The sequence below is a fragment of the Olea europaea genome, chromosome 12, assembly GCF_002742605.1.
Source record: "Olea europaea var. sylvestris chromosome 12, O_europaea_v1, whole genome shotgun sequence".
NCBI lineage: Eukaryota > Viridiplantae > Streptophyta > Magnoliopsida > Lamiales > Oleaceae > Olea > Olea europaea.
The window spans coordinates 2,777,391-2,803,339 of record NC_036248.1 but is presented as its reverse complement, the minus strand read 5'-3'; the positions used below and the strand labels follow the sequence as shown (position 1 = coordinate 2,803,339).

The following is a 25,949-nucleotide window of genomic DNA, read 5'->3' as shown; positions in this document are numbered from 1 at the left end:
TCTCTGGCGATTAGATCTTAAAATGGATAGTAGGCGGGTGGCGACGGCACCACACAAAACACCACTTCGCTCGCCGATCGTAGATCTCTTTCGCAGTTGCTGCTCCTATGCTGCTAGTCGTTGGAGATTACTGCTAAAATGAATAGGCAACGGGGCGAGAGTCGAGAGAGAGAGAGGCGATAATAGGCGAGGGAATTGAGAGAGAGAAAAGGATTTGGGATTGATATAATTAGGTTACATAATTAATTTTTAAATATATTAATTAATTAAAAAAAATTCTGATTTGTGAAATATTAAACATTTCATCTTATTTATGAAATGGGGATTTTTAATCTATTAGAATATGTAATTTCCACTTCAACATATCACTGATGCTCTAGCACCATTGATGTTAAACCCCCATTTGACAGTGATTATAATTAAGGGTCTATTTGTGCCTCTTTAATTTCAAAAGGTGTATTATGGAATAATGATTGATGTTGAAATGTGTGGTTAGAAAAGAATAATTTTTTTTATTTATGTATAATATTATTTTAATAAAAATTTGTAATTGAAAATGAGTATCGTAGAAAAAATAATGCGTTAGAATTGTTGACAAACAAATCCTAAAATTTTATTTTAAGTCAAAGTTAACAATTAATTTTAACTACATATTTCATAAGTTCCACAACTTTTCAAACACATATTTTTACTAAAAAATTAATTTTAATTCCCATAAAGTGCTAATAGCATTATTTAAAACTTCAACTACACCTACGTTCTTGACTCCAATTGTTTGCATTTTAGTCCTCACACTTTTAATGATTCCCATCTCTTCGTTTTTGTGGATCTGTCTGCTTCTTTTCTGTAGCAGTTATTAGTAAAAAATCACATTAAAAGAAACAAGATAAACAAGCCCATTTGAGAAAGATAAAGTCCTTGTTTGAGCCACATTTTTTTCATGAAAATATATTCTTTAACAGTAATTTGACTTCATTTCAATCACACATTTTCAATAAAATAATATTACACGTAAACCCAAAACTTTTCCTTAATTTTTAACCACACATTTTCTATCAGAACATTATTTCAAAATGTATTTTTTGAAAATAATGGAGCTCAAACAACTCCTTTAGTGGGTGTTAATGAATTAGTCTGGAAGACTGAAACTGCTGAACTGTGTTGAGTTTAATTATTGATTATTTGTATTAGAAGATTGATCCGTTTATAGTTTAAACTTCCTAAGGGAATCAGAGATAGTTTAATTTTTTTTTTGTTGGTTTTTGAACTCTTTAATTTGCTTTTGCATTATCTACTATTCGAATGTTGGATTTGATAATTGAAATAAATGCCTAATATTTGACTTTTTTACTATAACTGTATAAGTTTAATTCCCTTTCCTGTTCAAGATTTGATTTTTAGCTAACTAATCAATGGATCATGCGTTTGTTATCAGTTATTCACTGTAACTTTTATTTTACAACTTTTTTTGTACATAAAAATGATCTATTTCGACACATTGACTACCGGCTTTATTGGGATTGCAGCTTATCCAAAGGGTGATTTCGAGCATTATTCCCAATAAAATTTCTCTAGCTGTAACTTGACCTATGGACTGGCTAATTTTTCATTGAGCATTATTCAATTATGTTCATCTTGCTAATTCTTACGAACACCCTAAACATTGTCATGTGCATAATTTTTCTGCCTCTTAATTAAGATGAAGTGCACAACTCAAGGCATTTGATTCGTTTAGTTGTATCATTAAAAGTGCTTTATTTGATTTTCACTGTGTTAATCGTACTTATTTCCCGTGCATCAGGTCGTCATTATCAACATGTCTTAATATACCAAAGGCATTTGATTCGTTTAGTTGTATTGTTAAAAGTGCTTTTACTTGATTTTCATTTTGGCTTAATCATACTCATTTCCTGTGCATCAGATCCTCATTTTTAACGAGTCTGAATATACCAAAAGTGTCTCCAACCACAGCTATGGAGGTATCAAATTCTGTTTGTGTAATGTATAGGACTGTTTTTAGCATATATTCTCGTTGATTGTTGGAATGCACCAAGCAGGGTGAAAGCTCTCAAGAAACTGGCACAGATCCTACTCCTGTAGTTATAGTAGATCAAGATTCAGACCCCGATGCCACTGTTGTGGAAATTACCTTTGGTGACCGCCTTGGCACCCTTCTCGACACTGTACGACATTATTATTTTTTGAAATGCTCAATCTATTGGCTAGATTTCTGAGTTTGGATCTGTTGTATTTCATTGCCTAATCTCATCATTTGTAGAACTACGTGGCATCAATTCTATCCTTTTCAGCTTATTTAGATTTAGATGTATTTTGGAATTTATTAACTTAAAGCTTTGTGTAATTTATTTCTCCCTAGTCCCCGAAAATTTCTGCCAATAGTATTTAAATTATCCAAACATATTAAGACAGAATTCTCTAGAATTTCTTAACACGATATGTAACTTGATAAGTGTGTTTTTACACACTTATTTAGATCACAAACATGACTTAATTACAAATAAAATGATTGAATTGTGACTTAATTTCATTACATTTGTGAATTGTAGGTAACACCGATGGACGTGGTGAAATACATGAGAAAAGACGAGAAAAAGGACTAAAATGACACAAAGTGAAAGTTCAAGGACCAAGGTGCAATTACTCAAAAGTTGACCCGATGAACAAATCAAGAAATTGAGTTTGCCAAATACGAATTGATGACATTTTGGGATGATGGAATGTGAAGAATGAAAAAAAGATGCAAAGAAGTGGAAGATTAAAGTAAAATGACCAAATTGTAGGAACTGAAAGATCAATTCTACCATGCAGTCGCATGGTAGAAACGTCGTGCGGCCGCACGAAGTGATGCAGGGATTTATAATGAAAAAAAAAAGATAACCATGCGGCCGCATGGTACAAATTCAGCGCGAAAATTTTCTTTCCTTATACGATTGAAATACCTATGGTAACTTAATTTTCCACGGAATATAAATATCAAAAACATTCCAGAGACGCCCAGAACGTAATTGGAGGCTGAAAAACAACTCTTGGAGATGATTTGAGCGCAAGAACAAAGATTGACAAGAAGAACTTCAAGATTTATTCAAGTTTTATAACCCGGTGATATCTTATATACAAACTTTGATGTATTTTGTCATTTTAAGCATGCTAGGCTAGATTTTTATTATGCTAGGAGATCGATGAATCATGTGATTTGAATTTTAATATTCTAGTTTTGCAATTTGATATTAAGACACAATTTCTATTATGTTGAATGATTTATATGCAATTAATGTTTCTGCAATTAAGGGCTCGTAATTGTGTGAATTTAAGTGATTTATTCTTGCATTCGAGAGAATTGGAATAGATTTGATATAGTATAAATCATCGTAGGGTCCGATAGTGGATAGAAATATACCGCTATGCTCTATTTGAATCTTTAAATGTTCATAAAATTGCATGCATTTTTACATATGCTCTTGTCATAGAAATATAGATCGGTGGTGTGTAGAGATGGGTTTGATACATCTCGAGAGAGAGTATTGGATAGACTTAGGAACATTGATTCGTCAAAATCGAAACGTGTTGTCATATTGGGAAACTAGGGTTTAAAGTGATAATTGCATGGGAATTCGTGATCCTAGCGTATTTCATTCCCAATAATTATAACAACTGCGTTTTCAACTTTTAGATTTCATTCTCGAATTTAATTTATTGTTTTGCATATTAATTTCAATTTAATCATAAGAAAAAAATTGCATAGTTGAGGTTCAATTAGGTCTACATCCACTTTGGTAATTTAGTTTCGGTTAAAGCTAAGGTAGATAAAATTTGAACTAATCAATCTCTGTGGGACAATATTCGGATTCATTGAATCCACTTTATTACTTGTTAACGAACCGTACACTTGCGGTGGTTTGCAATCAAAAGAAATAATTTCGCGAACAAGTTTTTGGCGCTGTTGTCGAGGATTGAGTTTAGTTTAATTTTATTTCTCGAGGCACTAATTCGAACTCAATTTTTATTTTGCTAACATAATTTTGTTTTTGTTTTTATTTTTATTTTAGGTAATTATCTTTTATTTGTATTTTAGTTATTTAAATTGTTTAAATCTCAGTGCTCATATTGGTTTTAATTCTCAGATTTGCATGTCACGATTGCCTGGAGGAGAATTGATTGCAACTGATCCTGAAATTGAGCGCACCTTTCATCGACGACAAAGAGATCACCGTGAAGCACAAGTACAAATGGCCAACGAGTTAAACAATCATATTATTCAAGCTAACGAATGTGAGGCAGTGGATGAAGGAAATGAAATTCTGAGGGACTTCTTGACTCCTCAAGTTATTCAAAGCCAATCCAGCATTGTATATCCACCATTTGGGCAGCCCAACTTTCAATTGAAGACCAATGTAATACAGCTATTTCAAAATGGACACCAATTCTATGGCAAAGCCGAGGAGAATCCACACACACACGTATCTCGATTTCTAGATATGTGTCAACATTTCAGATACCAAGGGATTTCGGATGACGCTATCAGATTAAGACTTTTTCCACATACGTTACGAGACAGAGCACTTGAATGGTTGGATTCACTCCCGATTGCAAGTATCACTACATGGAATGAGCTGGCACACAAATTCTGCACAAAGTTCTTCTCCACAGCCAAGATAGCGAAGCTGAGACATAACAGTATTCAATCAAGGAGAGGATGAATCATTTGACGAAGCCTGGAACAGATTTAAAAACATGCTCCGGAAATGCCCTCAGCATGGATTCGATAAAAAGACCTAGATTCGATTCTTCTACACAGGATTACTTCCATACCATAAGAGTATGGGGGATTCAGCATTAGATGACTCAATATCCACAAGAACAGTTGATGGGGCATTGGAATTATTTGAGCGAATGGCTACCACGTTAGCCATGTGGTCTTCTGAGAGGGCGATCCCAAAGAAAACTCTAGGTGTCTACGAGGTGGACGCTTATTCAGCAATATCTGCAAAAATTGACCCTCTGTATCCCAAGGTGGAAAGCATATCACAAGAATCACAAGCTAAGAAGAGCAATTGTGAGGAATGTGGAGCTAAGCACAAAACATCAGATTGCCCAATACTCATGCAAGGAATTGAGCAACCAGATTACGCACAGTGGGGACAACGTCAGCAACACAACCAATATGGAGAGACTTTCAATCCCAGCTGGAAGAAGCATCCCAACTTCTCTTGAAGCAACCAGAATCAGAATAAGCCATAAGGGCAATTTCAACAACAAGATAAGAGGCCTCAATTGGAAGATATGATAGGAAAATTCATGGAAAAGGCCGAAGCTACACTTCAAAATCAAAATGCAGCCATCAAAAATTTGGAAACTCAGATGGGGCAGCTAGCATTGACTGGCAGAACACCAGGTAACTTACCAAGTAATACAGAAATCAATCCTAAAGAGCAAGCCAAGGCCATTACAACTCGAAATGGAATGCAATTACCTGAAATCCATGTCAAGAGACCGGGTGTGATTGAAGAAACATCTTCCTCCGCTGAAGAAGAGATCGTTGTAAAGGAATCAAGTTCAAAGGAAAATTCTGAAGAATCACAATATAAGGCTAAAGTCACAGTCAACCCCTAAGAGCCTCCGATTCCCTTTCCACAGCGCTTGAAGAAGCAAAAAGTGGAGCAACAATACAAAAAATTTCTAGAAATCTTCAAAAAGTTCCATATCAACATCCCACTAGCTGATGCATTGTTCTAGATGCCTAGCTACATGAAATTTCTGAAGGATATCATATCAAATAAACGCAAGCTGGAAGATCATGAGACAGTTATGCTTACGGGGGAATGTAGTGCCAGAATCCAGAATAAGCTTCCACCAAAACTAAAAGATCCAGGGAGTTTTACTGTTCCTTGCACAATTTGTGAAGTATATTTTGATAAAGCATTATGCGATCTTGGTGCAAGTATTAATTTAATGTCTTTGTCTGTTTTTCAGGAAATTCGATTTGGGAGAAGCTAAAGTAATCACTGTGACACTTCAGCTGGCTGACAGGTCACTGACACATCCCAGAGGAATAATTGAAGATGTGCTTATCAAGGTTGAGAAGTTCATATTCCCAGCGAATTTTCTTATCCTGGACATGGAAGAGGACAAGGACGTCCCATTGATACTTGGTAGACCATTTCTGGCAACAGGGAGAGCATTAATTGATGTTCAAAGAGGTCAGTTGATTTTAAGATTGGGAGAGGAGCAGATATCATTCAATGTATTCAAGGCAATGAAACTACCAGCAGAATCTAACAGTTGTTATCAAGTTGACATTATTGACAAGGCAGTACAAGAAACATTCTTACTACACAGTCCATCTGATGCCTATGAGGCATGTATCGCACAATCCCAATCAATCCAGTCAGAGTCTTTTGAAGTTGAAACATGTGCAAGATTTTTGGAAACCAACCCTCCATACACCCGAAAGAGGCACTTCGAGGAACTGGGGACGGAAAACACAAAGTCACTACCTTCTGTTCAGCAGCCACCTGTTTTGGAACTCAAGCAATTACCACCACATCTCAGATATGCATATTTGGGAGAGTCAGATACACTTCCAGTAATCATTTCGAATACAGTCAGTGAGGTGGAGGAAGAAAAATTGCTCAGGGTACTCAGAGAGAACAATACGGTGATTGGGTGGACAATAGCTAACATTAAAGGAATCAACCCTTCTCTGTGCATGCATAAGATTCTAATGGAGGAAAATTGCAAGCCAAGTATAGAGGGTCAGAAAAGATTAAATCCGAACATGAAGGAAGTGGTTAGGGCAGAGATATTGAAATTACTGGATGCAGGAATTATTTACCTAATTTCAGATAGTGCACGGATTAGCCCAGTTCAAGTGGTACCAAAAAAAGAGGGAATCACAGTGGTGAAAAACGAGAAGAATGAATTAATTCCCACCAGAACAGTTACGGGATGGAGAGTTTGCATCGACTATCGCAAGCTCAATGCAGCCACACGAAATGATCATTTCCCCCTCCCATTCATCAATCAGATGTTAGAAAGATTGGCTGGACATTCACATTACTGTTTCCTAGATGGATACTCGGGCTATAATCAGATACCTGTCGCACCAGAAGATCAGGAGAATACCACTTTCACCTGTCCCTATGGTACTTTTGCTTATTGTAGGATGCCTTTTGGTCTTTGTAACGTCCCAGCCACATTTCAGAGGTGTATGATGGCAATATTCTCCGATATGATTGAAAGGTTTATTGAAGTTTTCATGGACGACTTCTCAGTGTTTGGGTTCGCATTCGATGAATGTTTAGAGTACCTAAATCTGGTCTTACAGAGATGCAAGGAGACTAACCTGGTTTTAAATTGGGAGAATGCCACTTTATGGTGCAAGAAGGCATTGTACTCAGGCATCGAATCTCAGCAAAAGGAATTGAGGTGGACAAGGCAAAAATTCAAGTTATTGAGAAGTTATCACCACCTACATCAGTTAAAGGTAGCGATGTCAATGGACCGAGTCGAGCCGGCTCGGCTCGTTACCCTACGAGCTCGGCTCGTGCTCGTGCTCGTGCTCGGGCTCGTTGCCCAACGAGCTCGTGGGCAATGAGCCCGAGCCGAGCTCGGCTCGTCAAAAAAAAAGAGCTCGGCTCGGCCCCCGAGCTCGTGGCTCGTGGGTGGGGACGAGCCGAGCTCGAGCTCATGGGCTCGTGGCTCGGGGGTGGGGACGAGCCGAGCTCGAGCTCGGCTCGTGAGCTCCTTTTTTAATTTTTATACACGTTTTCTTTCTAAATATTTTTTAAAAAATACAATTTTGATAAATTTTTATCTTATAAGTATTTTTATTTTGTAAACAATTTATTTAGGTAAAATATGTTTTACTAATAACTTATAAGTTATAATATATAAGTAATTTTAATTATAATGTATTTTTTTATGATTTTATCTTATAAATAATACTTACTTATAACTTATAAGTTTTTTAATTATAATTTAATTTTTTACTTATAAGTTATAAATAATTTTTAGTTAATATATTTTAATATATTTTAATTTTCAAGTTTATTTTGAAGAAAACATATTGATTGAAAATCATTATTTTATAAATGATAAAATTAAATATGATATGAGAAATTGTAAAATGATTTTTCAAAATATTTTTCCTTTTTAAATAATAAAAATAATAAAATATAAACCCTCCTCCTTTATCCGAGCTTGGGACCAGCTACTTCAATAGTTCTTATTTCGAGTAGGCGGAGTTAAAAATTGTACACGAACAACTTGTTACGTGTACAATTTTTTTTTAAAAATTATAAAAGTATTAAAATAAAAATTCGTCATAAATATGATTAAACTAAATATCACTTACTTGACTACATGCAATTTCGGCATATTTATTTTGCAGTCGAAAATGAGCGTCTTGCCAATCCTTCACGCACATTAATGCTTCCAAAACATTTTTTTTTGGACGAGCCACGAGCCTGGGCTCGTGGCTGCTCGGCGAGCGGTTCAATTCATAGGTTCGGCTCGTGGCTCGTTTTAGGCCAGCCGAGCCCACGAGCCCGCGAACTACTCGGGCCCATTGTCACCACTAGTTAAAGGAGTTCGTAGTTTCTTGGGGCATGCGGGTTTCTACAGGAGATTTATAAAAGATTTCTCGAAGGTCACTAAACTGTTATGCAATCCGTTAATGAAAGACGTAACCTTTGAGTTTAATAAAGAATGCCTCACAACATTCAACAATTTAAAGGAGAAGCTTACAACAGCACCAATAATTGTGGCACCAGACTGGAAACTCCATTTTGAATTGATGTGTGATGCAAGTGATCACGCCGTGGGTGCAGTATTAGGACAGCGGAGAAACAAAATCTTTCACGTAATTTACTATGCAAGTAGGACTCTGAATGAAGGGCCAATCAATTATGCCACCATTGAAAAGGAGCTATTGGCTGTAGTATATGCATTCGACAAATTCAGGTCATACCTTGTCGGGTCTAAAGTCATAGTCTACACAGATCATGCTGCATTGAAGTATCTACTCACAAAGAAGGATGCAAAGCCGATGTTGATTCGTTGGGTGTTACTATTGCAAGAATTCGATATCGAGATACGAGACAAGAAGGGCGGTGAGAATGTAGTAGCGGATCACCTATCCCTATTAGAGCCTGGGGGGACAGATGAATTAGTGGACATCAATGAGATCTTCCCAGATGAGCAAATGTTGAGAGTAGATGAAGCACCTTGGTATGCAGATATCGTCAATTACTTGGCCAGTTCCATCCCACCACCGGACTACTCGAGTCACCAAAGGAAAAAGTTCTTCGCCGAATTGAAGTATTATTTTTGGGAGGACCCAATGCTCTATAGGCGAGGGGTTGATCAGATAGTAAGGAGATGCATACCTGAGGAAGAAGTACATGAGATTCTCGAACACTGCCATTCATCTGCATACGCAGGGCACTTTGGGGCTTCAAAAACAGCTGCAAAAATTCTACAATCAGGGTTCTACTGGCCTACACTGTTTAGAGACACATTTGAGTTTGTTAAGAGGTGCGACCGATGTCAATGCACTGGGAATATCTCGAGGGGGAATGAAATGCCACTGAATAACATTTTGGAAGTGGAGATATTTGATGTTTGGGGAATTGACTTCATGGGACATTTCCCCCCTTCATTCTCAAATCAGTATATCTTGGTGGCAGTGGATTACGTATCAAAATGGGTAGAAGCAGTTGCATTGCCAACAAATGACTCAAAGACAATAATTGGATTCTTGAAGAAATACATTTTCACCCGATATGGTACATTGCGGGCTATAATCAGCGAGGGGGGCAAGCATTTCTGTAATCGTCAGTTTGAGCAGTTGTTGAATAAGTATGGCGTTAAACATCGCGTTGCTACTCCATATCACCCACAAACCAGTGGGCAAGTTGAGGTATCTAATCGGCAGCTGAAGAGAATACTAGAAGCCACTGTGAATTCATCTAGAAAGGATTGGTCTAAAAAACTGGACGATGCATTATGGGCTTACAGAACAGCATTCAAGACCCCGGTAGACATGTCTCCATACCGCCTAGTATTTGGGAAAGCGTGCCATCTGCCACTAGAAATGGAGCACTGGGCATGCTGGGCTATGAAACAGTTGAATATGGACTTGAGCGCCGCCGATGAAAAGCGTTTACTGCAACTTAACGAGTTAGATGAGTTTAGAATGGAAGCTTATGAAAATTCAAAACTTTACAAGGAACGAACAAAGAAATGGCACGACATGCATATTCAGAGGCGAGAGTTTGAAGTGGGGCAGAAAGTGCTATTGTATAACTCTAGACTCAAGCTTTTCCCAGGAAAACTAAGATCAAGGTGGTCGGGTCCTTATACTGTCACAAAAGTTCTACCATATGAGGCTATACAAGTGAGCCAAGAGACTAAGGGTACCTTCACTGTTAATGGGCAAAGACTGAACACTACTGGGGCGGTGACTTCTCCAACCAAAAGTCCACAGTTCAACTCGAGATGCTAGAATGAAGTAGCTACAGAAAAGTCGAGCTATCGACTATAACCTAGCACTGGGTGGGAGGCAACTCACTGTATCCTTTTCATTTAATTTATTATGCTCTCTGCACTTAGATTAGAAATTATTTTTGTTTCAATTTCATTTTACATTTTCTTTATGTGGTCATCGATCATCCATACATGTTAAAAGAGTCCAAGCACTGTACACACGAGTCGGGTTGATTGGAGTAGTTTGGGAGATTGGGTGTGAAATTCACGCATTTCTAGGTAAATTTTTCTAAATTTCACATGTCAATGTTTGACTTTAAAAAAAAAGTATGTGTATATATATATATATCAATTTTTTGGGTACCAAGTTTCCGACCCATACACGTCCCAGAATGTTTAGAAGTATGTTTTTGAAGAAAATTGGGGACGTCAAGAGTCGGGTCAACTCATCAAGTGAATACCATAATTTTAGTCAAAAGTCGGGCTTTTGGGGATATCACTTTATTTTATTTTATTTTATTTTATTTTATTTTATTTTATTTTATTTTATTTTATTTTATTTTATTTTATTTTATTTTATTTTATTTTATTTTATTTTATTTTATTTTATTTTATTTTATTTTATTTTATTTTATTTTATTTTATTTTATTTTATTTTATTTTATTTTATTCTCACTATTAATTCTTTATTATACAACAAAAAAAAAAAAATTTCCATGCGGTCGCACAGTGCGACCGCACATATAGCATCCAAGAATTAAGTGGCCAAAGCCACTTGAACCATGCGACCGCAGGGGCTAAAGCCATGCGGCCGCATGGCAATAATAAGGCGTGGATTTTTAACCCACGCCCAATTTTTCCTTTCATTTTCATACCTTTTTCCCCAACTTAACCCACACCCGGTTTTTCCTTTCATTTTCATACCTTTTTCCCAAATTCTCTCCCAACCACACTCACCTAGGGCACGATTTTGGGCTAGCATCACATATTCTACACACAAATCTCATCATTGCATTGTAATAGCATCGAAAGGAAATCGACTTTTGACCTCAATTCAACCCTACAAATACAAGGTATGTATTCTTACATCCCTCTCAATTCCGTTTTCGGGTTTTCATGATTGAAATTTTAATTTTGGCGATTTCAGGGAGATTAGGCTAGTTCATGTGTGTTTGGATTTGATGTGATTGTCTTGTGGAAACTTTGGAATGATTCTTACATTCAATTCTTTACATTGGTAGCATCTTCACATAATGCACACCAAGTGTTTGCTTAAATGCCACAATACCCTTGTGTGTGCAATTAAATGCCTTTTGCATATACATTGTTTCACCAACATGGAATACGATGTATTTCAACGGATTCCCGATTAATTTGAACTAGATAACACCCACGTTCACATTGCACCACTTAGGCACATGACTAGGTCACCGCACATCACGGCAATCTCCATCCCTTATTTTGCATCTTCATTCGACACACCAAACAACCTCCAATTGATTTGAAATTCGAGTATGTTTTACACTTTAATGAATACTTTGATATGCCCAGAGATTTTTCGAAAAAATTTTGATAATTCTCAATGATGTCAAGGGCCGAAAGTGGGCACTCGATCATGGTTCCAAACTCTGAAATGTCGATTAGATACACCGAGTTTTCCCCATTTTTCTTATTGGCAACCTACGTGAATTCAACTAAACATCATAGCTTGCCACGTGCACACCATATCACTACACATACATCTAGGAAAGTTTGGGAAATTTGTGCAATGCTTATTAGCTTATTAAATTTTTCTCATTTCTTGCCTATGCTTTCCACATCGACTTAATGAGTATATTCCTACAAACTTTGTAGGATGCCTCCAAAAAGAACTGTGTGCGGGAAGGAAAAGGCAAGCTCATCCACAGGAACAGCCCGTACTCGAGAGCTCGCGGGCAAAATTCAGCGATTCCTAACTGAAATTACCGCGGCACGATGTGAAAACATCGTACGCCATTGGACTTTGCATGCTGAAGGACCTGTTAAGCTTGATAACTTCTCAGGGTTTGAGTTGGTCAATTTAATTTAGCTCTGTGGATGGCAAAAGTTAGTAGAGAGCCGCATCCACTCTATGAGATCTTATGCCAAGAGTTCTTCGCTAACTTCAACAGTGACATTGACACACCAGGCTCCGAACATTTCCATCAGACTTGGGTGTGGGAGAAATGGATTATGTTCTCTCCCGAGGTCATTCATGATTACTACCAGCTTACCATGGAGAATGTGGTCCCTCTCCCAATTGACTTTAACTGGAATTAGGTGGCTGAGGTTTTAATGGGGCGAGAGAATGCATGGCCCCTCGACACTACCGAGTGGCATCAGATTGAGCTTACTCCTTCCATGGCCATTTTATGGCTCTTTATGTGCCACAATGTTGAGCCGATATCACACAAGACTACATTCCCAGATCAGACAGCAGGTTTCATTTACCACTTGGCTCGAGGTAACAAAATTGATCTCGCTACTCATATATACAATCAACTGCACTCATTGTGGACTTGGAGGGATCGACGCTCTACTTTGATATTCCCGAGCCTCATTAGTGGCATATGTCGAGCTGCGGGTGTTGCTCTCTTACCTGAGGAATTACCTGAAAAACCCAGCCCAATGATCAAAAGAACTACATTTGATGCTCAGACAAGGGCTCGGGTTAAGCACAGGGAAGAGCAGGAAAACGAGCGACGTGGGCAGCAGGCAGAACAAGGTCAAATCCCTAAAGATCAGGACCACCCACGGGCTTCAGCACCACTAGCTGAAATGGATAATCAGTTGCTGAGACAGATTTTCTCCACCACCACGGGCATTAGCCGGGACCTTCACAGTTTCTTTCAAGATTTTGGCAACATGAGGACTGACTTGGAAAGTTTACAAAGGGACAATCACCTTACATTGAACTACATCAGAGATGCTAGGGATCATGCTACAGTCATGCGACGGGAGGTTGACACCATGAATGGTCGGTTGAACATGTATGTTGGTCAGGTGGACGGTATCCAGATGAGGGTAAATGAAACTTGGGAAACCATGAGGGCTATCTAGGCCGAGCAGATACAGCAGTCTACCTTGATGCGGGAAATGAATGAGATGATGCAACAGCTCCTTGGACGAAACCCCCCTCCATCGGATGATGGTACAGCAGGACTCAGTTTCCCACCACCTCATCCATTTTGATTCAAGGGAAGTACTATTTACCACATTTTAAATTTTCATTTTTATGTCGTCCGTTAAATTTTGTCTTTCATCTTTTGTTAATTTTACATTGAGGATAATGTAGTAACAAAGTTTGGGGAGGTGACATAATTTTAACTAAGTATCTGTATTATCTGTGTTCATCGATATGTGTGCATGAATTTTTTTTTTTTTTGCATTTTATTCATTTTTGTTTTAACTCTTTTTATGCATGCTTGTGTGGGCTTGATAACCTTGCTAGCTATGATGTTAAAATTGGACTAGGATAAACTGTAAAATCTTTGGATCTAATGCAACTAGGTCATCTGACACTTGTTGATGCAAAACTTGACATTATTTGTGCACATTATTCATGCCTGACATATTAGATAAAATGACTGGATTTTGAGCATAAAATAGAAAAAGAATGATAACCCTCTATTGAATTAAACCATAAACTGCCTTAAGATAGTTTGGTGATGATTGAGCTATTGTAAGGGAGCGTTGAGATGAGTGGAGGCTCCATGCATGAATTCTATTGTGTGGATTGCTCAGACCAGCGAGGTGAAGATTAGATGAAAATCTTAAATTAGGGGTTAGTTTTGGAAACTAAATATCTAAAACAATAAGGGCATAAAATATATTTGTGAAAATAATACACTTCTTTTCATGCCTTTATGACTCAAGCAAATAAGTCTGTAAGGATATTTCAAAATCTGGTGCCCTAAAGTCAACTGGCTTGGGAGTTACCGGCCTAAAACTCGCTAAAAGGGTCATATAAAAAGCAAGAGGAAAAGAGGTTAATTGAAAGTCATCTGATCGAGCCTTTATAACTCGAGTGAATAAGCCTGCAAGGGTTTAAAACCTGGTGCCCTAAAACCAACTGGTTTGGGAGTCACCGGCCTAAAATTCGTTACATGGGTTATATAGAAAGCAAATGAGAAGATGGTAAAAAAAAAATCAGAAAATTTGGAGAAAAGTGAGAAAAACAAAAGAAAGACAATAACATGAAGAAAAGCCCTTGGACATTTGGTTGAAGAAACTATACCTTTGAGGCGAGACAAGTAACCTAGTTTAATCTTGAGTGTCGAAGCAATCAAATTTGGGAGAGCCTTTACTTGTTGAAATGTAAACTTGTGATAGTGAGATTAATCCAAACTACGAGAGGGTGAGGACTACAGCTATGTAAACTCCTAATTTTAAAATACAATTCGGGGATAATTGAGTGAAAATAATAAGTTTGGGGGGTTGTGTATCTCTCGAGCGAGTAAGGATGCATTTGACCATTTGGGGTTGAGACTCAAACCCATCATGAATCTAATATGTTGGCATGAACTCACACATATACGTCAAGTGCGCATTTAACAGGCGAAGGTTGATGCCATTAATTTTTTGCACTGATATATCTTCATCAAATCAAACACTTAGTCCAATCCTGAGCCGTAGCAGGGTATTAAGCCATGTTTGTTCAGAATTTAGTCACTGTCTTGTTTGAGGACAAACAATAGTTCAAGTTTGGGGAGTTTGATAAGTGTATTTTTGCACACTTATTTAGATCACAAACATACTTAATTACGAATAAAATGATTGAATTGTGACTTAATTTCATTAAATTTGTGAATTGTAGGTAACACCGATGGACATGGTGAAATACATGAGAAAAGACGCAAAAAATGACTAAAATGACACAAAGTGAAAGTTCAAGGACCAAGGTGCAATTACTCAAAAGTTGACCCGATGAACAAATCAAGAAATTGAGTTTGTTAAATACAAATTGATGACATTTTGGGATGATGAAATGTGAAGAATGAAGAAAAGATGCAAAGAAGTGGAAGAATAAAGTAAAATGACCAAATCGTAGGAACTGAAAGATCAATTCTACCATGCGGTCGCATGGTAGAAACGTCGTACGGCCGCACGAAATGATGCAGGGATTTATAATGAAAAAAAAAAGGATAACCATGCGGCCGCACGGATCAAAACCATGCGGTCGCATGGTACAAATTCAGCGCGAAAATTTTCTTTCCTTATACGATTAAAATACCTATGGTAACCTAATTTTCCACGGGATATAAATATAAAAAACATTCCAGAGACGCCCAGAACGTAATTGGAGGCCAAAAAACAACTCTTGGAGATGATTTGAGCACAAGAACAAAGATTGACAAAAAGAACTTCAAGATTTATTCAAGTTTTATAACCCGGTGATGTCTTATATACAAACTTTGATGTATTTTGTCATTTTAAGCATGCTAGGCTAGATTTTTATTATGCTAGGAGATCGATGAACCATGTGATTTGAATTTTAATATTCTAGTTTTGCAATTTGATGTTAAGACACAATTTCTATTATGTTGAATGATTTATATGCAATTAATGTTTCTGCAATTAAGGGCTCGTAATTGTGTGAATTTAAGTGATTTATTCTTGCATTCGAGAGAATTGGAATAGATTTGACATAATATAAATCATTGTAGGGTCCAATAGTGGATAGAAATATACTGCTATGCTCTATGTGAATCTTTAAATATTCATAAAATTGCATGTATTTTTGCATATGCTCTTGTCATAGAAATATAGACCGGTGATGTGTAGAGATAGGTTTGATATATCTCGAGAGAGAGTATTGGATAGACTTAGGAACATTGATTCGTCAAAATCGAAATATGTTGTCATATTGTGAAGCTAGGGTTTAAAGTAATAATTGCATGTGAATTCGTGATCCTAGCGTATTTCATTCCCAATAATTATAACAAGTGCGTTCTCAACTTTTAGATTTCATTCTCGAGTTTAATTTATTGTTTTGCATATTAATTCAATTTAATCATAAGAAAAAAATTGTATAATTGAGGTTCAATTAGGTCTACATCCACTTTGGTAATTTAGTTTCGGTTAAGGCTAAGGTAGATAAAATTTGAACTAATCAATCTCTGTGGGACGATATTTGGACTCATTGAATCCACTTTATTACTTGCTAATGAACCGTACACTTGCGGTGGTTTAAAATCGAAAGAAATAATTTCACGAACATAACTCACCAAATTTTCTGTGTCAAATTGGTACCACCCAAACTAGAAGGGTCCTAAAATTTTCATCTTGGTGGGTGACTTTTGTGACTATGATGGTGTGGTGTTCAGTTCAACAGGTAGAAAGGTGGATGAACCGGAGTTGCTTGAGGCAATTCGTTTGACAATCATTAACAACCTGCTTCAGTATCGTTCGATATTCTTCTCGACTAGCTTTTTATTTTTGCTCGCAGCATTTCATTACATAAATGTGTAATGACTTTTTGCTCTGTGCAAGTTTCTTATAGATGTTGAATTGGGTTTCCAGGAATCAAGCGCTTAGTTGGCTATGGGTGCTGCATTTGGTGTCATGCCACCAAATCAAACGGTATTAACCCATTCATTTTATTCATTGTATTCTCTCTCTCGGGTGTGTCTATTGAACTGTAATGTAATGTTTGGGCCATTTATTCAACATATAAATGGGACTATTTGAAAACATAATGAGAGTTTGCTTGATATTGGTCAATTGGATAAATCATTCAAGACATATTGAGATGTTTGTTATGCAGCATTGAACCAGATTAAATGTACAACAAACAAGATTTTAGATTCTTTTTCTTCTTTTTACTATCCAGTACAGTCATCTGTAGTTTGTTAGTAGTTTAGCTCATTAACTTAAAAAATAAATTAGTATGTAGAAAAAAACCAAGCCACTCAATCTATTGGCTCAAGTGGAGCTTATATATCGTAGAATTCTTGGAAAATCAAATGTTTGAACTCCTCGAAGCTTGAAAATTTGGCTTGGCTTGTTTGCATCTCTCTGTGTGTGTATGCCTACATATATAGCATGTCATTTTTTAAGCAGAGGATAAAATTCTAGTTTCCTCAAATCTTTTAATGCTTAATCAGAGTGACCATGTGTCAAGAACTACAGCTTTACTTAGCCCCTTGACACTATCGCAGTCGCAGTTTGCCCAATTTCGGTCGCACATTGTAAATATTACTTCAAGTCTGAGTTGTAATTTTCTTTTCATTGTAATAGTTATTTCAATTGTAAAATAGCTCAGATATTGGTAAACGTTTAGTATGATTCCTTGTCTTTTAAAAGTCTACTCCTGTCACTTAGGTTTTTGTTCAGAATGCTATTATAGGGGGTATTAATCATTCAAAAATCTTTCTAGCTCACTGGTGTCCACCCCCTGCACCAACAATTGTAATTTTCTGCTTTCATCAATTGTAATGTTCAGTTTTCATCAATCAATGTTCAATTTACAATGTATTCAAATTCTCTATTGTAAGCTTTCTACAAAATTGTAATCAAATTTTCTTTCGTCTCGACAAGACCGATAAAAGGCGGAAGGTAGTCTAGCGGAGCAGACTACTGTCGCATGGTGTCCCTTTCTGTGCCAAGAAGAAAGGCACCCCGTGGAAGTTGGTATCAGAGCTGCGGCTCACAACCCTCGATAAGAAAGCTATGGATCCAATTACATCTGGCACCACTGAAGTGGTGGATCCTCAAAAGAAGGGTACTACGAAACAGCGCGTGGATGCACTTAATGAGACAACTACTAGGTTGTGCTATACTTTGGAAGGTCTCGAGGAAAAAGTCGAGATGGCCGAATCTGAGATTCGTGGATTACACATCCAATTGGAGCTAGGTTGTGCAGCAATGACTGAAGCTGCTGCAATCATTCCTGATTTGCAGGATGAAATGGAAGTATTGAGTGCTCAATTGTTGGTACTCCAACGTGCGGTGGGCAATGGGCAAGCCCCTGTACTCGAGTATGCTCCTAGACTCAGAATTCCTGAACCGTGTACCTACGGAGGAGCACGTGATGCAAAAGAAGTCGAAAACTTCTTGTTTGATATGGAACAGTACTTTCTAGCAGCTTCGATCGAAGACGAAGCTAGAAAGGTAACCACAACTATCATGTATCTGGGTGGAGATGCAAAACTATGGTGGCGAACCAAATATGCTGACATTCAGGCCCACAGGATTCGAATTGATTCTTGGGATTTCCTCAAGGAAGCGATTAGACCGCAGTTTTTCCCGAAATATGTCGAGTATCAGGCTCGACGGGCACTTCGAGACCTGAAACACACGAGCTTTATCAGGGAGTATGTGAAATCCTTCTCAGGGCATATGCTGAATATTCGAGATATGTCAAAAAATGATAAGTTCTTCACCTTTATGGAAGGGTTGAAACCGTGGACACGCACGAAACTTCAAAGACAGAAGGTTACTGATTTGAGCACGGCCATGGGAGCCATTGAATGTTTGAGCGACTACCAAATAGAATCTAGATAAGATCGACCTTCGGGGAGTAATCAAGCAATTGGAGGTGGTAACAGATCTTACAAACCCAGCTCGAAACCAAATGGGGGAGAGCATTACTCTCAGAATAGAGAAGGAGCCTATCAAAGCACCCGTGGCTTTCAGGAAAACTATCATAATAGCCGTCAATGAAATTTTAACGGCAGCAACAATAACAACTTGAACAAAGGAAAAGCAACGGAGGGCTGAACTGATGCCACTCCCAAATTGAAGTGCTTTTTATGTGAAGGACCTCATCGGGTGTCGGAGTGTCCTCAGAAACGGATGGTGAATGCATATTGTCAGTTAGCAAGTGGTGGGTCAAGTTCAAAGCAAGAGGTCACGCAGGCTAATTGTCATAGTGAGATCGACTCTGAAGAGGATGATGATGTAGTTGAGGCATTTTCACATCGGTGCAACACGCTGTCGCATCGAGTTGCTGAAAAGGATGATGTCCCATTGAAAGAGGCAAAGATGGAAGAAGCGAGGGCTCGAATTTGTAGGGCTAAAGGCTTAATGTACATTGATGTAAAAATCAATGGGAAGCTAATCAGGGCTATGGTGAATACTGTTGCTACCCACAACTACCTTGCATGTACCGAAGTAGAGCAACTCGGACTTGTTCTAGAAAAGGGTAGTGAAAAAGTCAAAGCAATCAACTCCGCTGCTCAACCAATAGCTGGAGTGGCGAAATCAGTGTTGATCAAAGCAGGTCCTTTCGAGGGAAGGACAAATTTATTTGCAGTTCAGATGGATGATTTTAAGCTTATTCTAGGATTGAAATTTCTTAGGGATACTAAGACAGCAGTGCTGTCATATTCCGATTTGTTAATGATGATGGGTAATAAGCCGTGTGTCATCCTTACACAGGTTGGGAGGATGGGTGAGAAGAGTATCTCAGTCATGCAATCTAGTAAGGGTTTCAAGAGAAATGAACCCTCTTTTTTGTGCACTCTTCGATTAGAGGAGATTGAAGAGGCGAATGGTCCTATTCCAAAACCTATTAAAAGGTTTATTCATGAATTTAAGGATATCATGCCGGAAGAATTACCAAAAAAATTACCACCAAGAAGGACGATTGATCATGAGATTGAACTTATTCCAGGCGCCAAACCTCCCGCCAGGGCACCATACCATATGTCTCAGCCTGAGCTTGAAGAGCTTAGGAAGCAATTGGGAGAAATGTTGGAGAGTGGAATCATTGTGCCTACGAAGTCACCATACAAAGCTCATGTATTGTTTCAAAAAAAGGCCGATGGTTCTCTTAGAATGTGCTGCGACTATCGAGCCTTGAACAAGATTACTGTAAAGAATAGTTATCCTATCCCACTGGTGGCGGATTGCTTCGATCGACTGAGTCGGGCGAAGTATTACACAAAAATTGATCTTAAGTCCGGATACTGGCAAGTTTGGATCAAGGAGGGAGACGAAGCAAAGACTACGGTGGTAACAAGATATGGAGCTTTTGAATTTAAAGTGATGCCTTTTGGTTTGACAAACGCTCCAGCAACATTTGGTACAATGATGAATCCGGTACTTCACGGGTTCTTAGATGATTTTATCGTGGTGTACTTGGATGACAGAGTAATCTACAGCGAGACATTGGAGGAACATGTCCAGCATGTGACGCAAGTTTTTAATCGGCTACGGGAGAATGAATTTTATGCTAAGCCGTCTAAATGCTCATTTGCTTAGACATCTATCAGTTTCTTGGGTCACATCATTGAACAAGGTAAAATCCGCATGAATTCGAAGAAGGTTACAGCCATCAAAGATTGGCAACCACCAAAAATCGTACATGATGTACGTTTATTTCTTAGGTTATGCAATTACTATCGAAGATTTGTGAAAGACTACTCAGAAATTGCACTGTCACTTACTGAATTGACAAAGAAGGATAAGGATTGGGATTGGTCATCCCAATGCCAAGCTGCTTTTGAAAGGTTGAAGAAGTCCATGTGGACGAACCCGATTTTAGCCTTACCGGATATGGCTAAACCATTTGAAATTCATACAGATGCTTCAGATTTTGCACTTGGTGGAGTTCTCATGCAAGAAGGACATCCGGTAGCATATGAGAGCCGAAAGTTAAAACAGACAGAACGTCGTTACTCGGCACATGAAAAGGAATTGTTGGCAGTGGTCCTTTGTCTCAGAGGATTGCGTCACTATCTGCTTGGGTCTCCATTTATTGTGAAGACGGATAACACTGCAATTAGTCACTTCATGTCCCAACCAAAACTATCGAGCAAATAGGCTCGTTGGCAGGAATTCCTTTCAGAGTTCAATTTTATGTTAGAGTATCGTCCCGGCTCTAGTAATCATGTTGTTGATGCTTTTACTCGACAGGCCGATTTAGCTGCCATCTGCTCCGTAGCTGCTCTTTCAGGGAGCGCAGTCTCCACAAACACTAGAGACCAAATTCGGGCACTTATGGAGAAGGACCCGGCTACCCAATATTTGGTCGACCTCATCAAGTAGGGTAAAACTCGACAGTTCTGGCTCGATGGGGAACTAGTGAAGACAAAGGGAGACCGCTTATATGTTCCTAAGGGCGGAGATCTGAGGAAATCACCAATTACAGAATGTCATGACAAAATTTGGGCAGGGCATCCCGGAGAGGAACGCATTTGTGCACTACTGCAACGTGCATACTACTGGCCTCAAATACGGGATGACATTGCAACATATGTAAAAACCTGTCTTATTTGTCAGCAAGATAAGGTAGATAATTAGAAAAAGGCGGGCTTTCTGGAGCCCCTTTCCGTCCCAACCTGGCCATTCGAAAGTGTATCGATGGACTACATTATTGGGTTGCCAAAAGTTGAGGATTTTGGCACTATCATTGTCGTGGTGGACCGTCTATCAAAATATGCAACTTTCATTGTAGCGCCTAAGTATGTATCTGCGGAAGAGACAGCTCAACTCTTCTTCAAACATATTGTCAAATACTGGGGGCTGCCTAAGGACATCGTCAGTGATCGAGATCCTCGTTTCACTGGCATATTTTGGACTGAGTTGTTCAAACTTCTTGGTTCAACTTTGAGCATGAGTTCTAGTTTTCACCCATAATCTGACGGACAGACGGAGCACTTCAATTCTATGCTAGAAGAATATTTTCGACACTATATCTCTACTTCACAGAAAAACTGGGTAAAACTGTTGGATGCGCCCCAAATTTGCTTCAATGCCCAAAAGAGCTCTTCTACCAATAAGAGTCCTTTTGAGATTGTTACTGACCAGCAACCGCTACTCCCTCATACAGTGGATATTGAACGAAGTACCAAGTCCCCTCAAGCAAAGAACTTTTCTCAAGAGTGAAAACAAAATATTGAAATTGCTCGGAGTTATCTTGAGAAAGCTCAAAACGATATAAAAAGGCTGCAGATCTAAAGCACCATTTCATTGAATTCAATGTTGGAGATCTGGTAATGGTTAAGCTTTCCGACAGAAATGTTTACAAACCAACAAGAGAGAAGGACTCAAGATTGTCGCCAAAAAACATTAGACTATTACCCATCGTGAAGAGGATTGGAAGAGTTGCATACAAAGTTGAACTCCCTTCATGGTGTAAAATCCACAAGGTCCTTCATATTAGTGTGTTGAAGTCATACTTTGCGGATAAGGAGGACGCATCTAGAAATGAGCCAAAGCGACCTGTGTTTGAACTGAAGAAAGCTGGAAAGAAGGTTGCTGAAGCTATTCTTGACCATCGAATCACTCGAGCTTCTAGAAAAGATCATCAAGAGTACTTGGTCAAATGGATGGGATGCAGCAGCGAGGAGAATACTTGGAAAAGAGAAAAAGATCTCGGAGCCTTCAAACCATTAAGTGAAGTATATCATGCATTGATGGCACCGAGGATGTTGCCAAAACAAATGGGGGAGAATGTCAAGGACTGCAGCTTTACTTAACCCCCTAACACTATCGCAGCTGCAGTTTGTCCAACTTCGGCCACACATTGTAAATATTACTTCAAGTCTGAGTTATAATTTTCTTTTCATTGTAATAGTTATTTCAGTTGTAAAATAGCTCTGATATTGGTAAACGTTTAGTATGATTCCTCGTCTTTTAAATGTCTACTTCACTTAGGTTTTTGTTCAGAATGCTATTATAGGGGGTATTAGTCATTCAAAAATCTTTCAAGCTCACTGGTGTCCGCCCCTGCACCAGCAATTGTAATTTTCTGCTTTCATCAATTGTAATGTTCAGTTTTCATCAATCAATGTTCAATTTACTTTCAATGTATTCAAATTCTCTATTGTAAGCTTTCTACAAAATTGTAATCAAATTTTCTTTCGTCCTGACGCAACCAAGAAAAGGCGAAAGGTAGTATAGAGGAGCAGACTACTGCCGCACGGTGTCCCTTTCTGTGCCAAGAAGAAAGGCACCTCGTGAAACCATGTCTCGTATGTAGTATTTAAGATACTCAGATAGGATAATAGACAATATTTTAACTTCATTTCTTCTTTAGTACTTTAGAGTGATGAAATAGTCCACTCTACAAAACAAGTCATGTACTTGTAGAAGTTGGATGATCCCAAAATGTTATCTGGTCCAACCCTGAGATGAGTATTGACTGAAATAGCATTGAGTTATAGCCTTTTCTCAGTGAGAAGATCATCACATGGAGAAGAGAGAAGTTTTTGTCAGATAGAACATCATTCAATATTATTATTTTTATTTAATTCACTATTTTTCCTGCAAGTTGATGTGGATATCGCAACCCGTATCAGTATTAAAGATGATGGTCTTGAACGAAGGTAAAACACGTAAACATTCCTTGGGTTTGTTTATGATGAACTGAGCATATAATGACTTATAATAAAGCTTGTTATTTAGAGGGTTATGCATAATTGGTGCAACTGCAGCTTACTATATGTGGAGACCGCAAATCGGCTTGGATTACTTGTTGATCTTGTAAAGATCATTACTGACATAAATGTTGTTGTCGAATCAGGTATTGAAGAAAGGAAGAGGAATAAAATCCATTGTATTCTTCACCTTTACTTGCATCAATACAATATGGTATAAATAGAAGAGGAAAAAGAACAAACTAAAAACAAATTCTAACAAACTGTAACAAAAAGAATGTGAATGAAAATGACGTGGCTAAACAAACTATTCTAGCTACCAATAACATTCAGTCCTTAGCTCCAGCTGTAATCCTTGCTGCCTTGCTAGATTCTGTTACTCCCCCCTCAAGATGGAATGTGTGGATTGATCACAGCCATCTTGGACAAAAGAGAAAAAAGTAAAGGAGCTGGCAAGGCTTTTGTGAAAATGTCAGCTAACTGGTGGTTGGAACGAATAGGTAAAAGCTTGACAGAACCATCAGCCACCTTATCTCGTATAAAATGACAATCTATCTCGATGTGTTTAGTACGTTCATGAAATATAGGATTAGAAGCTATGTGAACTGCCGCTTGATTATCACAAAATATAACAGTGGGGCCTTTGGTAGAAGTTTGAAAATCACCAAGTAATTGAGTAAGCCAAGTAAGTTCGCTAGCAGTAGAAGCTAACGCTCGATACTCAGCTTCAGCTGATGATCTAGAAACGGTGGTTTGTTTCTTAGCTTTCCAAGAAATCAGAGAATTCCCAAGGAACACGCAAAAGCCTGTGACTGACTTCCTTGTGTCGAGGCATGACCCCCAGTCCGCATCTGCAAATGCACGTAACTGCAAGGAAGATTGTGCGGAAAATAGAATCCCTTGACCTGGGCTAGCTTTAATATATTGTAGAAGATGGTGGGCAGCATCCAAATGTGGCTGTCTAGGTTGGGATACAAATTAACTCAATTTGTGTACAACAAACGTAATATCTGGCCTGGATATAGTGAGATAAAGAAGCCGACCAATGAGTCTCCTATACATGGAAGCATCAGCTATGAGATCACCTTCATAAGAACTGAGTTTGAGCTTGGGATCCATGGGTAATGCAGCTGGTTTAGATGCCAGAAAGCCAGTATCCTCAAGCAACTGCAACGTATACTGTCTTTCTGATAGGAAAATACCCTTCTTAGACCTTGCTATCTCCAACCTAAGAAAATACTTTAAGTTGCCAAGGTCTTTCAATTTAAAATGACTCTACAGGAACCCTTTGAGTTGATTGATTTCAAGCTGGCTGGAACTTGTGATGAGGATATCATCAACATAGACTAAAAGAGCAATGAAGACATTACCAGTACCCTTAGTGAATAATGAATAGTCTGATTTGGATTGAGTAAATCCATGAGCAATAAGGGCATTTGAAAATTTTGAGAACCACTGTCGTGAAGCTTGCTTTAGTCCGTAGATTGATTTGTGGAGTTTACAAACAAGACATTCTCCCTGATGATCAAGTCCTGCATATTCTCTGTAACCCAATGGCAGATCCATGTATATCCCTTCAAATAAATCACCATTGAGAAAAGCATTATTTACATCGAGCTAAATAATATGCCAATTATTAATTGCAGCTAGAGCCAAGAAAACTTTAACTGTGACCAGCTTTGCAACGGGTGAGAAAGTTTCAATAAAGTCCAATCCCTCTTGCTGAGTATAGCCTCTAGCTACCAAACGTGCCTCATATCTATCTATGCTGCCATCTACTTTGTATTTGATCTTATAAATCCATCTACAGCCAATTGTGTGCTTCCTAACAGGTAAGGGTATCACAGACCAGGTTTTGTTCATTTCCATGGCATCCAATTCAGCTGACATAGCATCCTTCCAATGGGAGAATTTCACAGCTTGCTGATAGTGTTCGGGTTCAAAATTGGAAGAAACATTGAGGAGAAAATTACGATGAGAAGGGGAAAAGGCTTTATATGAGATGTATTTGGATATGGAATATGGCAAGTAGTCAAATGTTTGTTGACCATTGATCAAGAGATTACAATGAAAATCTCTTAAATATGAAAGAGGTTTAGA

At 38.2% G+C, this 25,949-nt stretch overlaps 1 pseudogene; it reads left to right on the top strand.

Moving 5' to 3' along the window:
- The first annotated feature begins 6,136 nt into the window (after positions 1 to 6,136).
- LOC111406437 lies at positions 6,137 to 13,584 on the top strand (annotated as a pseudogene).
- Positions 13,585 to 25,949: the final 12,365 nt, after the last annotated feature.